The 21,995-nt window shown below is 37.4% G+C and overlaps 1 long non-coding RNA gene across 1 annotated transcript; it reads left to right on the top strand.

The window, feature by feature from the left end:
- The first annotated feature begins 12,414 nt into the window (after positions 1-12,414).
- Positions 12,415-21,578, top strand: LOC144978573 (uncharacterized). Its single transcript, XR_013646535.1, has 4 exons — positions 12,415-12,494; positions 13,862-13,935; positions 16,213-16,266; positions 20,631-21,578. It is a non-coding gene; the product is annotated as an uncharacterized LOC144978573 (long non-coding RNA).
- The last annotated feature ends 417 nt before the right edge of the window (positions 21,579-21,995 follow it).

The raw sequence follows: 21,995 nt of genomic DNA, 5'->3' as shown, positions 1-21,995 counted from the left end.
GTGGTTGTCATATACTGCATTCATTTTCAAATTTAAAATAATTTTCTGACTGAGATTTATTTTGTTGATTCATTTTTTAAAGCAAATCCTTGTTGGATGGAGCCTTCCAAATAGCTTGACAGAACTCTTCTGGTTTTTTTACTGAGCCATACGTCCTGTATTTGTGGTTGTTCTCTCTATCCAGTCTGTTATGTCTTGAGACCACCTACCTCTGCTGACTGTTGTGTTCTACATCGGTTCACACACATGTAATCATTCTATCGTATTGCTACATTTGTCCTTTTCATGCAGTTTTTTTTATCCTACTTCGGGTTGGGTATTTTGACCTGCCAAGGTGGGTCGAGTAGGCCATTTTGCAGTGTCTTTTCCCCCCTTTATCCGTTTCCCTTTTATTCCATAATATGACAAATTCTAGTCAACATGAAGAATAAAAAGTACCGATTTTCTTTGTTTAGAACCACGCTGCTCGCCATTGCTGGACGACGTGACATCAGACTATTGAATCCAATTAGGTGCTATTTCTTAAAATACAAGTAGCTTATAAAAAAATCTTGCTAATTAGTTTAAACGAAACTTATCAATCAAACGTCAGGTTTCAAACTGAGAGTACTATACGAGTTAATGAAATGCAAAAAGTATAACATATATTATGGGTGAGAGATCATCCGATTTCTATTTTTTAGTTAAACAAGCATGATACACATTAAGATTATACCGATTATAGGAAAGGTCATAGTATTTTCCATGAGCTCGAGTCATTGGTCACATTGCAAATCCACTGCAATAGCTATTTTTTCAGCCTGACACTTTAGTATGTTAACAACTTTCATAAACAAAGCAGGGTGTTTACATTTATTTTAAAAATCCAATCGTTGGACAGCAACACTTCATGTGATCGATGACTCGATTGGACGAAAACTTGAATATAGATCGCTCCCATTGGATAATCCAAAAAGGAGAGGAAAGCTGATTTTATATATCGATTCTGTACAAAGCGCATATCTCTTTTGATATATTTTGTAGTTGAAAGCATTTTATAAAATGGCAATCGCTTGTTGCTGTGATTACATTCGTAAAAACAACAATGACACGATCGTCGGTCGGAGTCGCAAACGTTAATCGACTCAGCAAATTGTTTTTGAAATTAGAAAAATCACACCACTTTCTAGAAATGAAACTTAAACATCTAGTAATATTTCTTGGATATTGCATTTAACTGAGTCCATAATGGCTAGAAGATTAACTAATATAATAAGTGTTGTGAAACTACAGAAGTCCTCCCCAAAAATGTGAGGATGTCAACCAAGTTTTTTCTTTGTATTGTTCATTGTCATTGATGTTTTTACACATCTATATTATTTAGAACAAGTTATTTCTTTTAATTAAAGTAACCTTTTAGGAGGCATTGAACAAATGGTGATGTTCATCATTTATAGCCTATGATTTACCTCGGAGGGAAGGGACAGTTTTATAATCAGCCAGTTTGATTTCCAATGATTTGCATCATTATGTAGATAAATTAACACCGCAAAGCAGAACTTTACAAGACAATATTTGAAATATGATGGGATAAAAGATTTTCTTCTAAATATATAACATAAATTGTAGACCTTTCACGTTGTCAGAGAAGTATATAGTAGACAGTCCAAGTGATTCTGTAATAAGTATCACGAAGCAGGTCGGGACTGTTTCTCACTTATTTCTCCAATATCTTTCTAAATATGCAATGGAGAGTGTACACCTTTGACGTTGGTCATAAAAGTGATTTATGGTAGACAGGCAAACTGATCTCTTGAAATAAATACCATGAAGCACGTGGCGCTGAGAAAGAAGTCATCTACACCTGAATAAAGTGTAAGAATCTGTGTATTCTTGAAATGCACGGGTACATCGACAATGCCTGCCAGGTCAATCGCACCAACACACAAAACTGTGTGTAACCATAAACATATTATAGATAGTATGCGCTTGGCTTAGAAGCTCACACCATTGCCATCAGGAAGTATAGACCAAACACAAAACTATGTGTAACCTTAAACGTTTATGGTCTGGTTAATAGTTTAGTGAGTATTACTCATAAACGCGAGATGGAAAAAAAAGTCCTGAGTGACGTCATCTTCGTTATATCTATAGATAGTATGCAGATGACGTCACTCAGGCCTTTGTTATTGTTTTTGCCATCCGCGTTTGTGAGTTGTTCTCACTAAACTGTATTAACCTGACTATAAACGTTCATGGTTACACAGAGTTTGTGTGTTGGTCATACTTCCGGATGACAATGTTGTGAACTCCTTGGCCAAGCGCATTCTATCTACAGTCTGCTTGAGATAATTTAATGAGAATTTGTCACCCAGCTGTCGGTTTAAAAAACAATATCAATAAGGGCTGAATGAATTCAACTGTGTGTAAAATTGTTGTATTTGTTCATGAGAGAGAGAGAAGAAAGAAATAAAGAGAGAGAGAGAGAGAGAGAGAGAGAGGAGGAGAGAGAGAAGAGAGAGAGAGGGAGGGAAAGAGAGAGAGTAGTCCTCATCAATCTTATGATATGGTGAAATGATAATATTATCTCTTGATAGAACGAAGTTGACAATCACTCAGGTCTTTGTTTTAGTTTTTTTTTTTTTTTTTGGGGGGGGGGGGGGGGGGGGTTGGTTTGTTTTTGCCATCTATGTTTATGAGTTATTCTCATTAAACTGCATTAACAAAACTATCAATGTCCATGGTTACACATAGTTTTGTGTGTTGGTCCGTTATACTTCCGGATGGCAATGTTGTGGGTTTCTTAGCTAAGCGCATACTATCTATTGACAGTTCGAAGATGACGTCAAACGGGTCTTTGTTATTGTTTTTTGCCATCCACGTTTATGAGTACTTCTCACTAAACTGTATTGACCTGACTATAAAAGAACATGGTTCCACACAGTTTTGTGTGTTGATTCGTTATACTTCCGGATGGCAATGTTGTGAACTTCTTAGCCAAGTGCATACCATCTATTGATAGTATGCGCTAAGAACCTCACAATATTGCCATCCGGAAGGATAACGGACCAACACATAAAACTATGTGTAACATTAAACGTCTATAGTCTGATTAATACAGTTTAGTGAGAATTACTCATAACCGCGGATGGCAAAAAACAATAACAAAGGCCCGAGTGACGTCAACTTCATTCTATCTATAGTCTGGATACGATATTTTAGTGAGAATTGCTCATAACGCGGATGGCAAAAAGGAATAAAACAATGACCCGAGTGACGTCAAGTTCATTCTATCTATATATAGACTTGAAACTTGGGAGGCTTCTTCGTAAAAACAATAATAATAATTATGTACAATTGCTTAGCGCAGCTTATCCGCTGTATAGAAGGAACGAAATTGATGCCACTCAGCTCTTTATTATCGTTTTTTGATAGGCATTTAAAAATTTAACCAGTAGATTTTTGACCAATCAAAACATGGAATGTTGTGCACGGACAAGCATGGTTGGTTGTTTATTAACAATAACGTGAATGAAATCGACCTCTCTATTATCCTTTTGTTTTTTTTATAACGCCAAATAGGTGCCGAGTTATCACACGATTTTCTCGATCATATTACGAACGTTTAAGTTTACACATAGTTTTCAGTGCTGGTTCTATAAATAGTATGCAGATGACGTCACTCAGGCCTTTGTTATTGTTTTTTGCCATCCGCGTTTGTGAGTTGTTCTCAATAAACTGTATTAACCCGACTATAAAAGTTCATGGTTACACAGAGTTTGTGTGTTGGTCCGTTATACTTCCGGATGGCAATGTTGTGAACTCCTTGGCCAAGCGCATTCTATCTATTGATTAAGTGGTAGAGCAGTGGGTATTTTTACTTAGACACATACCATCGAGAGTAAAACGTGTGTAGTTAGCTATAATAATAATAATAATAATATAAATATAATAATAATAATAATAAATAATAATAATAATAATAATAATAATAATAATATAATAATAATAATAATAATATATAATAAATAATAATAATGATAATCAGCATATTTATATAGAGTCTTTCGTCGAAACCTCAAAGCGCTTTAAAAAAACCCATTCAAATACAATTCAACCAAAGTATCAAAACAATTAAGAGCATAAAAGCGCATCAATACATCATCATTATAAATGTCACATACAATACATTTAAAATTCAATTAAGTAAATAATTCCTGAAAAGACAGCTATGTTTACCAATCACTACCATCGTTTACATCATGACGACTGTCCAAGAGGCGTTGGTTATCTAAATGTCTATAATATAGTTCTCACAAAATTATTAATACATGCTTTTAGCCACCATTCTCATAATATCCAACAGAAGGATATAGAGCAGTAAAGTTAGCTGCCCCAAACGTAAACAAAGGTCGAGAAGCACGTGGCAAACCACATGTTCCTGTCTTGACAGCTCACGTTCCAATGTAAATAATAGAAAAAAATAACCTTTAAAATTTGGCTGTTAGGTGGCAAAAGAAACACATATTCATAAATACTCGATCATGCATCAAATAATGTCTAGATATGGACATTTTATGGAACAAAAGGTAAAATTTTCTAAAATTTATCAAAAGTTACAGTCTATCTATTTTTAGACCAGAGCAAATTATTGCGCTGGTGTGAACAAAACGAGAATTATTCGGAGCCTGATTTTCATAATAATTTAGCCTTATATTATTATTTCTGCAACTGTTAGATTTTATGTAAACATATTTTCAATACTGAAAGTGTATTGCCTACAACTAAACTACAAAATTGGGAGACCTATATTGTGCGTAAATTATTCCGGTCCCTAACGGAAATCATCTAGCAACTTGTTATTGTTTACGTTTGGGGCACCTAACTTTACTGCTCTATAATGTTCCAACACACAAAACTGTCTGAAGTCAGAGACAGCGATATTGATAGAACAAAATTGACTTAACTCACCTCTTTGTTATTGTTTTTATACAGCCTTTTTATTCGTAGTTCTCACTAAATTCTATCAATCAGACTATAGATATATGCAGATGACGTCACTCAGGCCTTTGTTATTGTTTTTACCATCGCGTTTGTGGTTGTTCTCACTAAACTGTATTAACCTGACTATAAACGTTCATGGTTACACAGAGTTTGTGTGTTGGTCCTTTATAGTTCCGGATGGCAATGTTGTGAACTCCTTGGCATGTGGCGGTTTCTAGCCTATTTACAGTGGTGGGGCAAAGATGATCCGGTCATATATATATATATATATATATATATATATATATTATATATATTTATATATATATATATATATATATATATTATATTATTATATTATTTTATTATTATTTTATTTATTATTATTATTATTATTATTTATTTTTATTAATTAATTTTTTTTCACCTTTAAAAAAAATATTTCAACCACAAATAATCACATTCACAATGAAATGACAATACCAGTAAATTTTAATTATTCCAAACGTAATCAAAAATTAATCACGAAAGAGAATACAACTAAAAAATAAAGCGACGAGACATAATGCGACAACACCTTGACAACAGAAGTCCATTTCATTCACTCGAAAAATTAAAGAGATGCTTTAATCCCTCAACGGCGAGATTAATATTTCTGTTACATTACTGGTTTTCAGTAGTATGTAGTAACCTTAAAGTTTTCATCGAGAAGCAACAACAGCGATATGACTCGGAGTTTCATTCAGAGCTGAAATTGCATCATTTTTACTGCTGTCTTGGTGGTTAGAATGATTGTGCCGGTGGTGGTAGTGGTTGGAATAGTGGTAGCGGTGGTGGTGGTGGTGGAGGAGGAGGAGGAGGAGGAAGACGAGGCGGTGAGGGAGGATGTAATTATGATAGTGGTTTTGGTGGTGCTGTTGGTTAGAATGATAGTTGTGGAGACGATGACGGAAATTGTATGATGATGTTGATATTGTTTTTATTGGTATTGTTGTACTTGTTGTTAATATTGTTGTTGTTGTGGTTGTGGTTGTTGTTGTTGTTGTTGTTGTTGTTAGTTGTTAGATGATGATGATGATGATGATGATGATGATGATGATGATGATGATGATATTAATTTTTACTTATTATAATAGTTATGGGGAAAATAATGATAGTAGTTCCAGTAATAGTGGCAATGACGATAAATATCCTAACAGTGATAATAATATGAATGTTGCTGATATTATAATATTTCATACATACATATATTATATGCATACACCCACACACAAACACATGCACACACCACATATATATATATATATATATATATATATATATATATATATTATATATATATATATATATATTTATTGTGTATGGTGTGTGTGTGTGTGTGTGAGTGTGCATGTGTTTGTGTGTGTGTGTGTGTATTATCTTTTTTTTAAAGTGGTTGGTGGTAAACATTGTTCAATACAGCCCATGTTAAATTTCTAAAAGAGAGCTCTGAATTTCTTACAAATCTAAAAATCCTATAACTATTTTTTTATAGAATGATATACGAACAAGTTGCAAACTTTTTTTTTCAGTAAAAGGAGCAAAATGGTCCCTATTTCATTGGAAGTGTAAAACCACTCTTCCTGGGGACTGGATACACACCTTGTGTAATTTATCTTCTGGTGTCTGAGGTATATCTTATTTATAGTCTAAATATAATATGCTGGTAGTTAATAAAGATCAGCGTCCTCGCTGTTACATCCTATAAACCGAAAAATATGTCTATTATCCTGATACTGAAATAGTTATGCCACCTTTGTGTAACCTATTCATTATTTCGTTATTAATACTCGGATGGACTGGTTACATACACATTCCCAAGGATTTTAGGAACCAAAAGAGTAGAGGGTTTGATGTCAAAATTTTTCTTCCCCATTAAGGGTAAATCACCAGTCAACTCAAATGGTTATTTAAAATTGTGCGTCACAATTTTGTATCTGTTCATTCACATCAAACAACTCAGATAAAAGGTAAACCTTTTGGTACAAAGTGGATGCTTGATGGTCTCTTTGATGTGAACAACTCAGTGGTTACTTATACAAGGAAACCTATTTGTACAAATTAATATGTTGTTTAATTTTTTTTTTTAAATGTGAACTGAGCTTTCCGTGAGTAATACCATAAATCATGACGAGGCCAATCAAAGCCAGCATTTCAATGTACACGTTACCTCCTTATTTAATCTCTCTCTCTCCCTCTCTCTCTCTCTCTCTCTCTCTCTCTCTCTCTGTCTGTCTGTCTGTCTGTCTGTCTCTTTCTTTCTCCAACTCTTTTCCCTTCTCTCTATCTATCTATCTATCTATCTATCTATCTCTCTCTCTCTCTCTCTCCCTCTCTCTCTCTTTCTCTCTATATATCTCTCTCTATCTCTATCTCTCTCTCTCTCTCTCTGTCTGTCTGTCTGTCTGTCTGTCTCTTTCTTTCTCCAACTCTTTTCCTTCTCTCTATCTATCTATCTATCTATCTATCTATCTATCTATCTATCTATCTATCTATCTATCTATCTATCTTCTCTCTTTCTCTCTCTCTCTCTCTCTCTCTCTCTCTCTCTATATATATATATATATATATATATATATATATATATATATATATATATATTGACTGACTGACTTGACTTAGATGCCTTTCGCGTCTCGACCGAAAGATCGGGTCGCCTTGGCTGTTTCCAGTATTTCCTGTGTGAGGTGTCTCCAATATTGCCGGTCCTCTGCTAGGGTTCTCAGATTTTCAAGGTCCCCTGCCGTTATGAGACTAATGCTTTGTCCAAGTGTTGTGAGGTTTTTGTTTAGGATCACAGGGAGTGTTGTGATCGGTCTTCCTCTGAAAAAGGTTCCCGTGTTTTTGGAAGTATCCCGACATGGCTTGGTTTGCTGGTATGTTTTTGTCCCTGCGTAGTATGTGACCGAAAAGTTGCCATCGTTGTTGTAAAATGTCAAGGGAGATTGGTCTTTCTTTTGTGATCTTATAGAGTGATTCATTTGAGATCTTTTTGGGGTATTTGATGTCCAGTACCCTTCTTAGCTGTGTGCGATGGAAGGCATCCAGATGTTCTTCTTCGGATTTTGTCAACGCCCAAGTGCCGCAGTTTATACAGAAGTACCGGTTTTACAAGAGCATGGTACAGTTTCAGTTTGGTTTTCTCTTTATTTTGTCACCTCTAATCCATACATTGGTGAGTTTACTGAGTGCGGCGTTTGATAGCTGTTTTCTTCTTTGTACAATCCTCGGTGTCTCCAATTAGTGAGCCGACTTTCTTTGTTCTTTTCCATTCCTCTTTGTTCCTCGATATTGTTGTAAATTCGGTTTTATTGGCATTGACTTGGAGGTTATATTTCATGAGGGTATTTTGTATGATGTCTATATTTGCTGGTGTTGATCCAATAAAATCGACATCATCTGCATAGGCGATTTCTCTAGGGATTGCATTCTCAATATGAGTCGTTGGTTTTGGAATGACTTTTCGAACTTCTTTCAGAGCGTGTTCTAAGTATATTGTGAACAGAATCGGGCTCAGACTATCTCCTTGGGGGTCCCGATGTTACTTTCGAACTGCGTCTGTTTTTGTGGCCCGTATATCCTTGGTTGTATCTTTGTGTTGCTGAGGAGAAATCGGATTATTCGGAGCTCGTCTTCGTCTACTATTTCTGTTTAATATCTCCAAAAGTTTTCCTCTGTCGATCGTATCAAAGGCTGCGGACATATCGATTCCGGTTATTGTTATGGATATGTTTTCTTTGAGTGCCTTTGCTGCCAACCATTTATGTGTCCATACAACGTCCGATGTGCTTCGGTCTTGGCGAAACCCGCTTTGGCTATTGATAGGTATTTTTCTATTTTCGGTCTAATTCGAATGTCCAGAATTTGTCCCTGAATATTCTTTGTTATTGTTCCAATATGATTCAATAGTCGTAACGTCACTTCCTTCCTAATGACGCATGGTAACTTAGAAATACTGGCTCTAAACTATCGGAACAATGGCGGACGCCCTATGAAATATTTCTCCGGCGAGCATAAAAGCGTATCCAGAGTGAAAAAAACAACATAAGTTTGATCATGTTTTGACGTTTACACATTCTGATCACAAGACATATGAAAAGTTCTAGCCAGCTTGAAGAATAAAAAGTAATGATTTTCTTTATTTAGAACCAAGATGGCCGCCGTTGCCAGGCGGTGTGACATCAGACTATTGTATCCAATTCTTCCTAGAACTAAGTTTTTTTTTCTATACCTCGAACACGGTTTCCTCGAACTAATTTCACCTAACCGATGTAAGAAAAATTAATTAATTCATTAATTTACTTAAATGTTTTTTATGTGCCCGTTGATTTCGACGAATGATGACTTACTGTGACAATGACAGTTATTTATGTCTGTATCTGTATACACTGCATGTGTGTATATGCAATAATGTATATGCAGTATAGATAGTTCGAAGATGACGTCACTCAGGTCTTTGTTATTGTTTTTTGCCATCCGCGTTTATGAGTAATGCTCACTGAACTGTATTAACCTGACTATGGAAACACACAGTTTTGTGTGTTGGTCCGTTATTCTTCCGGATGACAATGTTATGAGCGTCTCAGCCAAGCGCATACTATCTATATCATACATAAGCAGACACTCACAGCCACTCACATACTCCATCGCCGTTTCGCATACACTTCGCCATTAGTTCCAATTCCAATGCCACGCGCCATGATTATTGTTGGCCACCATTGTAAATAAATGTTGTGATACAGTAATCCCCCCCCCCCCCTCCAACACACACACACACACACACACACACACACACTCACTCACACAAACAAACACCAACCCATTGTAAAATATCAACAGAGTAAAAAATAATAATGTTCTCTTTATTCATCCTCAAGCAGAAATTTATCTTAGGGTCTATTCTAAGGGAAGACTGGAATCACCCAGAGGTCAGCCGCAGCACAGCGCCACAAATTGTGTTACGGAGAGGTGGCTTGCTAAAGACCATATAACGTGGTGGATATTGGAGCTATGTATCTTTCGGGTACGAAGCAAAGACCATACCCCTGAGGAACATTGCCCCGTACCCTTTCCCCCTATTCTCCATAAAATGCAATGGTTATGTACGGTTTTTCGAACTACTGTTTCCTCGTTCCTCGAACGCTTTTGCTTGTCCCGATGAGTTCGAGGATATATATATATATATATATATATATATATATATATATATATATATATATATATATATATATATATATATATATATATCACACGCTCTTGCTCTTTCTCGGTATCTCTACTCCCCCTTCACCCCTCCCCCCTTCACCCCCCCCCCCCCCAAAATAAACAAACAAACAAAAAAATGTATAACTACGATGGAGGACGACGACGACGGAACGACCGACGGGTGATAATGATGATGACAATGATGTTGATGTGCTGCTGCTGCTGCTGCTGCTGCTGATGATGATGTGATGAGATGATGATGTATGATGAAGGGATGATGATGATGATTGATGATGATGATGATGATATGATGATGATGATATGATGAATGATGTTATTGGGTTATTGTTAGAAAAAAAGTTGTTTTAATTGGAAAACTGAAAGTGTTCATGCATGAGACTGTGTGTTTAATCAATATGAGTCCTACGTTTTGATTACTTCACAACCAGTCATAGTATTAGTATATTAAGGGGTTATCACATCTCACACGTAGCTTTTTAAACAATGTGTCATGTATAGAAATAATTTCTCCGTGTTAATTACCGTACCTTAAAGCTATATCCACATTGTCATACAATTACCGGTAGCATTAGGTTCAGTTAGTTGATCACCCCTTTGGATGAGTAAAGTTATCCGATTTTAGTTTGTAGTATACCGTTAAGTCACCTCTATAAATAAAACACAACGCTATTTTATGTCATCGTCGCTAAAGATACACATGATATTACTACTCTGATAATGTAATATTTACGTCATATGGAGAACTTAATCGGGGTTAAACTTAAAAGCACGCTGGTTTTCTTAAACTTGTGTAGAAAATTGCCCTGTCATGTCTTTACTTTTTGATGTCATTTTTTTTTTGTGACCTCGAAATCGTTGATCACGCCAGCACGAAGGCATTGAAGATCGTTATTGTGGTCAATAACCATTTTGTCTCTGCGCTTGCCGTACTTTTAACATATAAATGACACGGCTTCAGCCTGATAATGTAACCGCGTCTTTAGAGAATTAAGGCCATCTGTATCCACCGCCCATGAGTTGTTTACATTTTCATAAAAACAAATCACAACTACACACCTGACTCCCCGCGAAATTTTATATTCAGTTTGCGGCGATTCTCGGCTTGGTGAGGTTGGGAAACCGTAATCTCATTTTCTTACTAATTTATAGGCCTATATTTTGTATTTTTTACTAATCAACACCCCTTTTTGACGGTACCGTCGAGTTTTTATATGTATTGTATTATAATTATTTGTATTTGTATTATTCCCATGACTAATCACCAGTTTCTAGATCATTTCAGAGTTCACAGAAGTTGGAAGACGACGGAGGACAGGACCGGATTCATTTTGTAAGATTTCATCTAGAATGGTAAGTTTTCAGGGGCTTTTTTCAGTTTCGTTCGTCATTTTCTTGGACTCCTTCATTATCCCACCACCAGTGTCTAATCACTATTAATTGTTTGAGTTTCAGATGGATCATCCAGGAAGACAACGAAATTTCAAGGGAGTCGACATCATCTACAGGTAAGAAATTTAATCTTTTTATCGTGATTTAAAAAAAAAATCATGTTTGAATTTTACAAACTGAAATAGTAGATACCGATATGCCACCTTAGATTGCCTTCAGCATTAATCAACATGAGGTATTTATGAAAGTGAACAGATTCATGGAGATAATTCATATTCGAGAGATTAACTGTTGAGGTAAAATAAAAAACCAAAAAAAAAAAAAAAACCATCTAAGTTATTGTTAATTATATTAGGTGGTGAGACTGCATTTCTTTCAAAACATAATTTCTTCAATAATCTATTTATATACAAATTCAAAATATTAACAAGAATTACGTTTTTCAAAAATTCACTACAGGACGGAATCAAGAGACCGGATTGGATCGTGTATTCTTCAAAGGATTGGATTCGTCACGGAGACTTCATCACGAGGTAGGGATTACATTTCTCTCTCTCTCTCTCTCTCTCTCTCTCTCTCTCTCTCTCTCTCTCTCTCTCTCTCTCTCTCCCCTCTCTCTCTCTCTCTTGGCTCAGTTCACCGGGGAAAGAGTTGTAGGGTAAGGACATATTTTGATATTTTAATAATTATTGCTTAACAATTAATTTGATAATGATTGGATAAATGATAAAGATTTATATAGTACGAGTACGACAACTTTTTAACAGCTGTAGACTGTAAACTCCTACTGAAGAAAAAGAATTAGACGATTAAAGAAACCACAAGGCACCAAGTGATCAAAGATATGAAACTATTCAAAACTTATGGCACATATCAATGTAATATTATAATTTGCTGGCTGATGATCATATAGTAGCTTTGTCTATACTATTTTTGAGGACTAATATTATTCGTTTGCGTTGTGTTGTAGTTGTTAAATACTGTCGAGATACCTAGGCCTAGTGTGCTCTAGATATAGAATTCTAAGTCTAATTTATTACACTACAGATAATAGACGTCTTCGCTTACAGTTAAAGCTTTATTCGTTGTAGTAAATTAATTCCGAATCCAAATAGAATAAAATGGATGGATTTCAATTTCAGGGTCCGTAATATCGAACCAAATTGGTCACCCCAAATTATCTGTACACGCCCATACACAATTCCATTATCCATAATAATCCATACGCTTCACTAACTGCAGTGTGTCACATAACTATACTATAACGCCGTCACATAAAGCCTTTTCGTGTGTTTACATAGCGCTCTTTTTCACGGTGTATTGAATTTTTTTTTTATATAATAAAAAATCTTGCACTAGACTAGACATAAAAATCGACATTCATACCAATCTGAACTGAATTGATCTGAATGAGTATAATCCACATTAATTAGACTGTTAACGGTTTTTTCAAAAGTAAATTGAATTTGAAAGCATTGAATTCAATAGCTTTTAACAGCCTCATAAGCCAAATATTTTAAACTTTGTCAGCTGTGTAGTGTAATATGAGTCAATATTGGAGGTCAAAATAATTAACTGAGTTATGCCCCTTTGTATTTTAAGAACTGAGATTCTTTGCCGGTGATTTTTACAATGAAGCACCTCAAAATACAAGGAAAGCTTTCATGTGCTTATAGAAATAGTGAAATAACGATAAGTATTCAATTGTAAGCTTCAATTTATTAGACAAAGACAGATACTGTCTTACAATTCAATACTTACCGTTATTTTTTTCTTCGAGCTTCAACCAGCACCATTTTAATTATAGAAACAGTATATCTGAACAATATATCAAACTTTGAAAAAAATCCCAGCCGACAATTTGATGTATACGGGAATTGTAGAATGAACAAATCTAATTTATGACTGTTTTGTTAGACTCCGATCTCACCATTTTCTGATCCATTGTTTGGAATCCACAAAGAGTTTTACAAACTGAAATCATAGATTCCAGTATTCCACCTTAGATTGCCTTCAGCATTAACCAACATTTGGTATTTACAGAAGTGACAATTTTTCTCCTGATAATTCATTTTCAAGAGTTTGATTTTATTTTTTTAATTGGTGAGGTCAAAAAATTATTAGTTACTATTATCATTAAGTGCAAGGCTGCATATCTTTCAAAACATAATTTCTTTGCTCATTATCTGTTTACAAATTCAAAACATAATCAAGAAATACATCTTTTATTTTTAATTCACTAAAGGACGGCATGAAGATACAGGATTACATCGTGTATTCATCAAAAGATTGTATTCATAATGGAGATCCAATCTTGAGGTAGGTATTCCATTTAGTTCTCTCTCTATCTCTCTCTCTCTCTCTCTCTCTCTCCCTCTCTCTTTCTCTCTCTCTTTCTCTCTCTCTCTCTCAAACCTTCTGTATCTCTCCGTCTCTCTCTATCTCTTTTTCTGTCTGTCTCTCTATTGGCTTAGTTAACTGGTGAAGTAAAATACTAGCGAAAGAGTGAAAATGGAAAGGCTTCATATGGGAACAAATCAGACAATGGACGTTTCGGGTATTAACCCTTCGTCAGCACAACAATACACAAATAAACGTGGAAAACAAATAAAATAGAATGAAAAATAACTTTTAGCGTCTCAACCCCCCCCTCCCCTCCCTACCCCCCCCCTTCCTGCCCCCCGCCTCCTCCCCTTTTTTTTTAAATTTAATTTTTTTTTTTTCTGTTGACGTTGTTGCTTTGTTTGTTTGTTTGTTTTTTTTGTGTTTTTTTTGTTGTTTTTTTTTTTTCTCTTCTCTCCCCTCTTTTCTATCTATCTATCTATCTATCTATCTATCTATCTATCTATCTGTCTATCCATCTATCTATCTATCTATCTATTTATCTGTATATTCCACTTTACTATCGCATCGCCATCTGATCGTTCGTATTTCCTTCGCGAAAATTCGACCTTCGCTCATCCAACAAACCCCCCACCTCCGCCGTGACTCTTTCACCTCGCCCTCTCCAATGCCCCCTACTGTTTCACAACAGCTTTCTTCTACTACTATTACTATTATTACTACTACTACTACTACTACTACTACTACTACTACTACTACTACTACTACTACTACTACTACTACTACTACTACTATTACTACTACTACTAATACTACTACTACTACTACTACTACTACTACTATACTACTACTACTACTACTACTACTACTACTTACTACCACTTAATGTCTTTATCTTTCATTATTTTCTGGAAAGTTCTGTTCTCTGACGCTGACCTTTTCTTATCAATTAGATCACCCCCCTGGGGCACCCTATCCTCTACCCACGCCATGCTAACATTTCATTCATACTGCAACCACCATTGAGTACGGACGATACAAGTTATTTTTCATTATATTTTATTTGTTTTCCACGTTTATTTGTGTATTGTTGTGCTGACGAAGGGTTTGTACCCGAAACGTCCTTTGTCTGTTTTGTTCCAATACGAAGCCTTTCCATTTTCACTCTTTCGTTAGTATTTTACGACACCGGCTTCAGGCAGCCCTTACCGTTTTCTACTTAACTGGTGAAGGCGTTGTATAGAAAGGACGTTTTGATAATTCGATAATAATCTTGCTAAACATCAACTCATTAAATAGATAAGGAATGGATAAATGAAAAAGATTTAAATATGAGGACACAAACAGCTGTAAACATAAATATTGTTGATCAATAATTAGTGAAAAAAACAAAAGTCCCGTGATATGAAACTCATTGACTACATTGTTTGGAAAGCACTGACAAGAGTCCGTTCAAAGAAAACGCATAGACTAAAATATATTTCAATTGCTCAAGGTAGTGAATATCAGTCAAAACTCACAGGTTACAGCAATTATCCCTTTATTCATCCTAAGGGGAAATTTGTCTTTAGAGTCTATTCCAAGGGAATACTGGAATAACCCAGACGTCAGCCGCAGTGCTGCACTTCAAACTGAGCTTGGGCGAGGTGACTTGCTCAAGGCCACACAGCGCAGCCGGTATTCGAACTCGGGACCTTTGGGGTACAAAACAAAAACTGTACCACTGAGCCACACTTCCCCACCCAACTGAAACTGAAACAGTGATAAAGATCAATGTATCCTGCCAAAAAACATGGTTTTAAAGAGTTCACAAGTGATAAAATTAATAAAACTGGCCCACCATTTAAAGAAACTGTGTCTCTATCCTTACTGTAAAATATTTTCTCGTCATTTAGCTAACAACTACAAAGTAAAATTGCTTATAGTTATAGTAGTAGAATTCTTTTTTTACTAATGTTACATGTTGAAATAATCAGGAGTTTGGTTTGATGAGTATAAACTCTCATAAGTGTCATAAGATCTGTCTGTGCTGCACGATTAATAGCCTTGTGCTATGTCTTCATTTAGAAGTTAGCTTTTGAGGCTCAACAGGGGAACATAACTTGTCACATTGTTTTAGTAGTTAACCAGTTGAGCTATCGGGATGAATGTAAAGATGATCTGAACGTTAGTTGTGAGACTGCATTTCTTTCAAAACATAACTTCTTCGATCACAACATAAACAAGAATAACGTTTTTTATTATTTTCTCAAGGATGGACAGGATTGGATTGTGTATTCTTCATAGGACTGGAGCCTTCTCTCTGAGGTAGGAATGTCTGTTGGTCTTCTTTCTCTCTCTCCCTCTCTCTACCTCCCTCACCCTCTCCCCCCCCCCCCCCCTCTCTCTCCTCTCTCTCTCTCTCTCTCTCTCTCTCTCTTCTTCTCTCTCTCTCTCTCTCTCTTCTCTCTCTCTCTCTCTCTCTCTCTCTCTCTCTCTCTCTCCCTCTCTCTCTCTATCTGTGTGTTCCTCTTAGTGGGGACCTGTGCTTGTGTCAGGATGAGACATTTAGGTGATCTCAAACTAAGTACATTGATAGTGGCTCTACATCTACATCTGTTCCCTATTTGATCTCCTCTGTCTCCCTTTTTCTTGGGTACTTTGATTGTAATTCTAGAAATTTTTACTTTCCCACTTTCTTCTTTTTTACTGGCGCTGATATCTAAATGTGTGGCAAGCGCCGTAAATCCCTTAAAAACGAACATACTACCACTACTACAAGCACCACCACCATTACTACTGCTACTACTGCTACTGCTACTACTATACTATACTACTACTACTACTACTACTACTACTACTACTACTACTACTACTACTACTACTACTACTATATACTACTACTACTTACTACTACTACTACTACTACTACTACTACTACTACTACTACTTACTACTACTACTACTACTATCTCTCTGCTGCTGCTACTACCACTACTTACTACTACTACTACTACTACTACTACTACTACTACTACTACTATATCTCTAATACTACTTCTACTAATCTCTAATACTACTTCTACTACTACTAATCAGTGATGCCAAAACTCCGGTCTCACCGGAAAAAAACCCTGGTCGAGGGCCAAAAATTTCGGTAGCGGGCAACTTCCGTCAAATTCCCGTGAGGTCAATTTGTTCCAAGGATACCCCCCCCCCCCCCCCCTTCCAAACACTTCATCATCATCACTGCCACTAATATTACAACCATCGTCACTACTACTACAACCTCCACCACCACATCATCATCACCACTGCAACCACAACCACCACCACCACATCATCATCACCGCTACCACTACTACTACAACCACCACCACCACATCATCATCACTTTCACTGCTACTACAACTACAAACACCACCACTACAACATCATCATCATTACTACCACTACTACTACAACTACCAGCCCCACCACAACCACCACATCATCATTACAACTTCTACTACTGCAACCACCACCACCACATCATCACTACCACTACTACAACAACCACCACCACCACCACATCATATTTACCACTACTACTACTACAACCACCTCCACTATATTATCATCACTACCACGACTACTACTATAACCACCACATCATCATTATCACTACTACTACAACCACTACCACCACCACATCATCACTACCACTACTACTACAACCACCACATCATCATTACCACTACTACTACAACCACCACCGCCGCCACAACATCATCACTATCACTACTACTTCAACCACCCCCACCACATCATCATCACTGCAACTACCACTACTACTACAACCACCACCACATCATCATTACCACTACTACTACAACCACCAACACCACATCATCACTACCACTACTACTACAACCACCACCACCACATCATCATTATCACTACTACTACAACCACCACCACCGCATCATCACTACCACGACTACTACAACCACCACTACACCACCATCACTACCATTTGTACTACAACCACCACCACCACATCATATCACTACCACCACTACTACAAGCACCACCATATCATCATCACTATCATTTGTACTACAACCACCACCACCACATCATCATCACTACCACTACTACTACAACCACCACCACCACCACATCATCATCACTACCATTGCTACTACGACTACCACCACCACATTATCGTCACCACAACTACTACTACTGCTACAACAACCACCACTGCAACATCATCCTTACTACCACTACTTCTACAACCACCATCACCACATCATCACTACCACTACTACTACAACCACCACATCATCATTACCACTTCTACTACTACAACCACCACCACCACATCATCACTACCACTACTACTGCAACAACTACCATCACCATATCATCATTACCACTACTACGACTACAACCACAACCACTACATTATCATCACTCCCACGACTACTACTACAACCACCACTATCACATCATCATCACTACCATTTGTACTACAACCAACATCACGACCACAACACTACAACCACTATGCCACCACCACATCATCATCACTACAACTACTACTTCAACCACCACCACCACATCATCATCACTACCACTACTACTCCAACCACCACCATATCATCATCACTACCACTATTACTACAACCACGAACACCACCTCATCCTCACTACCACCAGTATACTACAGGAAACTTTGGGATTGTATTTGGCAATGTGTTTATGTATCATTCCAATTCCTTTCTCTTGTGTGCGGAAATTCCTCTTTCGGCATTGGTATTCCTATGAGTGGTGTCTGAAACTCCTGGGAGCCAAATTTAAAGTTGGCGTCTCTGACTACTACTATTATTACTACTACTACTACTACTACTACTTACTACTACTACTACTACTACTACTACTACTACTACTACTACTACTACTACTACTACTACTATACTACTATACTACTACTACTACTACTACTACTACTACTACTACGACTACTACTACTACTACTACTACTACTACTATACTACAACTAATACTTCTACTTCTTCTACTAATTCTAACATCTAATACTACTACCACTGTCACCACCACATCATCATCATCATCATCACCATCATCAACATCATCATCACTATCTACTACTACTACTACTACTACTACTACTACAATCATCACCACCACTCATCACTGCTACTGCAAACGCCACCACGATATCATCATCATCAATACCACTGCTTCTACAGCTATCATCACCACATCAACACTACTGCCACTACCACTACAACCACCATGTCATCATCACCACAATTACTACTAAAACCACCATTATACATCATTACCACCACTGCAACAACCACCACCACCACATTATCGTTAATAAAACATTGCTTACAACACACCACCACCACCACCACATCATCATCACTCCATCGTTACTACAATTAGCTCCTCCAGATCATCATCCTACAACTTTTACTACAACCACAACCACCACATCATCATTACTAATACTACCAGTACATATCATCACCACACCACGACCACTGCACATCACCACAACTACAACCACTACTACCAACACATTATCATCACTACCACTACTACCACAACCACAACCACCACATCATCATCACTGAAACCACAACTATCACATCATCAATACCAGTACGACTACAACCGTCACTGCCACATCAACCTTTCTACCACTACTACTACAACCACCACCGCCACTCATCCTGCTCTCTACAACCACCACCACCACCACATCATCATCACTACTGCTACAGCCACCACCATCAACACCACTACCACTGCTATTACTACAACCACCGCCTCCACATCATTATCACTACTTCCAATACAACTACAATCACAAGCACATTATCATCATACCACTACTACTACTACTACTACAAATGCAGTCAACTCCACCTCATCATCACTACAACTACTACTACATGCACCAAAACATAATCCTCACTACAAATACAACCACTGCTACCACATCATCATCACTACTACTACTACTACTACTACTACTACTACTACTACTACTACTACTACTACTACTACTACTACTACTACTATACGGCTACTACTACGGCTACTACTACGGCTACTACTACGACTACTACTACTACTACTACTACTAAGACAGGAGGTAAATATTTTCATCGAGGCAGTAATTGCAAATAATAGCGTGCAATATGTGTTTTGATCATATTTTTTGTGCACCATGAATGATATCAATCAATGTCATATTGTAGGTGTTAAATAGGCCTCTCACAAAATAGTATGTATATAATACTAAGACTAGGCCTCTCACAAAAGATTATGTTTATTATACTAAGAACAGGCCTTTTATAAAATATTATGTATATACTGAGACTAGGCCTCTCACAAAATATGTATATACTAAGACTAGGCCTCTCACAAAATATGTATATACTAAGACGAGGCCTTTCACCAAATAGTATGTATAACCTAAGACAAGTTCTCTCGCAAAATAGTTTGTATATACTAAGACTACAAACGACTTAGTTGAAGCAAACCTTGAAAATCTTGAAAGATAGAAAGCCCCAGGATTAGACAAGAATCAACAAAAGTTGAACTAGATGTGAAGTCAAAGAACTGATTTTTTTCCCCTGCATTTTATGATCTGTTACTTTTTGTTACAGATATTTGACGTCATCAAGCTCCAGGAATCGAGATTGGCCATATGTGGGCGGTAGGGGCGGTGGCCAGCAGGGATGGTGAGGTCATGGAGGATGATTGTGGTATTCAGCGGAGTAATGGGATGGGTTATATTGGAGGGCCCCGGGGATTGTAATGGCAGTGATCAAGATGTTGGAGGAGTTGTTGGTGGCGAGGTGATGATGGGGATGTAGATGATGGAGCAACAATAGTGACATTGTTGGTGAAGGTGGCATTGTTGGGTGACGGGATGATGGAAATCATGATGGGAGGGTTGTGGTGGTGAAGGGATGATGATGGGAAGTGATGATGATGGCAATGGTTGTGAAGGGAGGTAATGGTGGAGGAAGTGATAATGGTGGTATTGGTGGGGTTGTAGTGATTGTGATGTAGAGATTGTGTTCGTCGAGGAAGGTGGTGGTGGGTGGAAGTTGTGGGGAGGATGAGGATGCTGGAGGTAGATTCAGTGATAAAGTGAAGGTGGTGGTGTGGTTCTGGACTTGGGTTCAAGTTGATTCCAACTGGTTAGGGTCGGGTGAGTTACATTCGTGTTCTTTGTTGACAAGATGATTGTGGTTGGCATTCGCATGGATTTGAAATACAGATAAGTGTGCTTCTACCGGTGGGGGTGTATTTGTTTGTGTTTCATGTCCATACCCAAGTGCAGTAGGTGGACTGGAGGCCTACAGGAAGCCCGAATGTGTTTGGGCAGAATGTTGATTTACAATTGTCTTGAAGACGGGGATAGGGATGTGATTTGTTTGACTCTTTCTGGATGGGTCACCTTGACCCTGGGTTTGGAACTGTGCCATTTACTGGATCTTTATTGTTGAACCTGCTTCTATCATTTTCGCCAAGCCATGGCTTTCACTTATTACCACTAACCTCACATCATGGTCTCTTCTATCACAACCCCTATGACTCTACCATTACTTCCCATCATCCTTCCAAAGCTATCACCTCCCAACACAACCATTGCCATCAGAATCGCCTCCCATCATCATCATCTTCACCACCATAGCCCTGCCGGAGTGATTTCCATCATCACGTCACCTGCCTTGCCATTTTCACCATCATTGTCACTGCTGCTGCTTCCATCATCTACATCCCTGCCATCACTTTTATATCAACAATACTTTCTTCATCTTGAGCTCTGCTGGTGCAATCTCTGCCGATCTGACCCTGAAAATTACTCTTAGAATGCCATGATCATTTAAAGTGGCTTTATCGTCCCTGCCACCTTGCAAGGCAAGCAAGACAAGCAAGGCAAGCAAGTCAAGCAAGTCAAGCCATCACTGGTGACTCTTATCACCATTGCCACTTTCACCATCAATGGTGACTCTTATCAC

Source organism: Berghia stephanieae, chromosome 1 (assembly GCF_034508935.2).
Source record: "Berghia stephanieae isolate SIO BIC M18660-M18661 chromosome 1, UCSD_Bste_1.3, whole genome shotgun sequence".
In the NCBI taxonomy this organism is placed as follows: Eukaryota; Metazoa; Mollusca; class Gastropoda; order Nudibranchia; family Aeolidiidae; genus Berghia; species Berghia stephanieae.
Note: the sequence above shows the minus strand (reverse complement) of the source record. Positions and strands in the feature narration are given on the sequence as shown.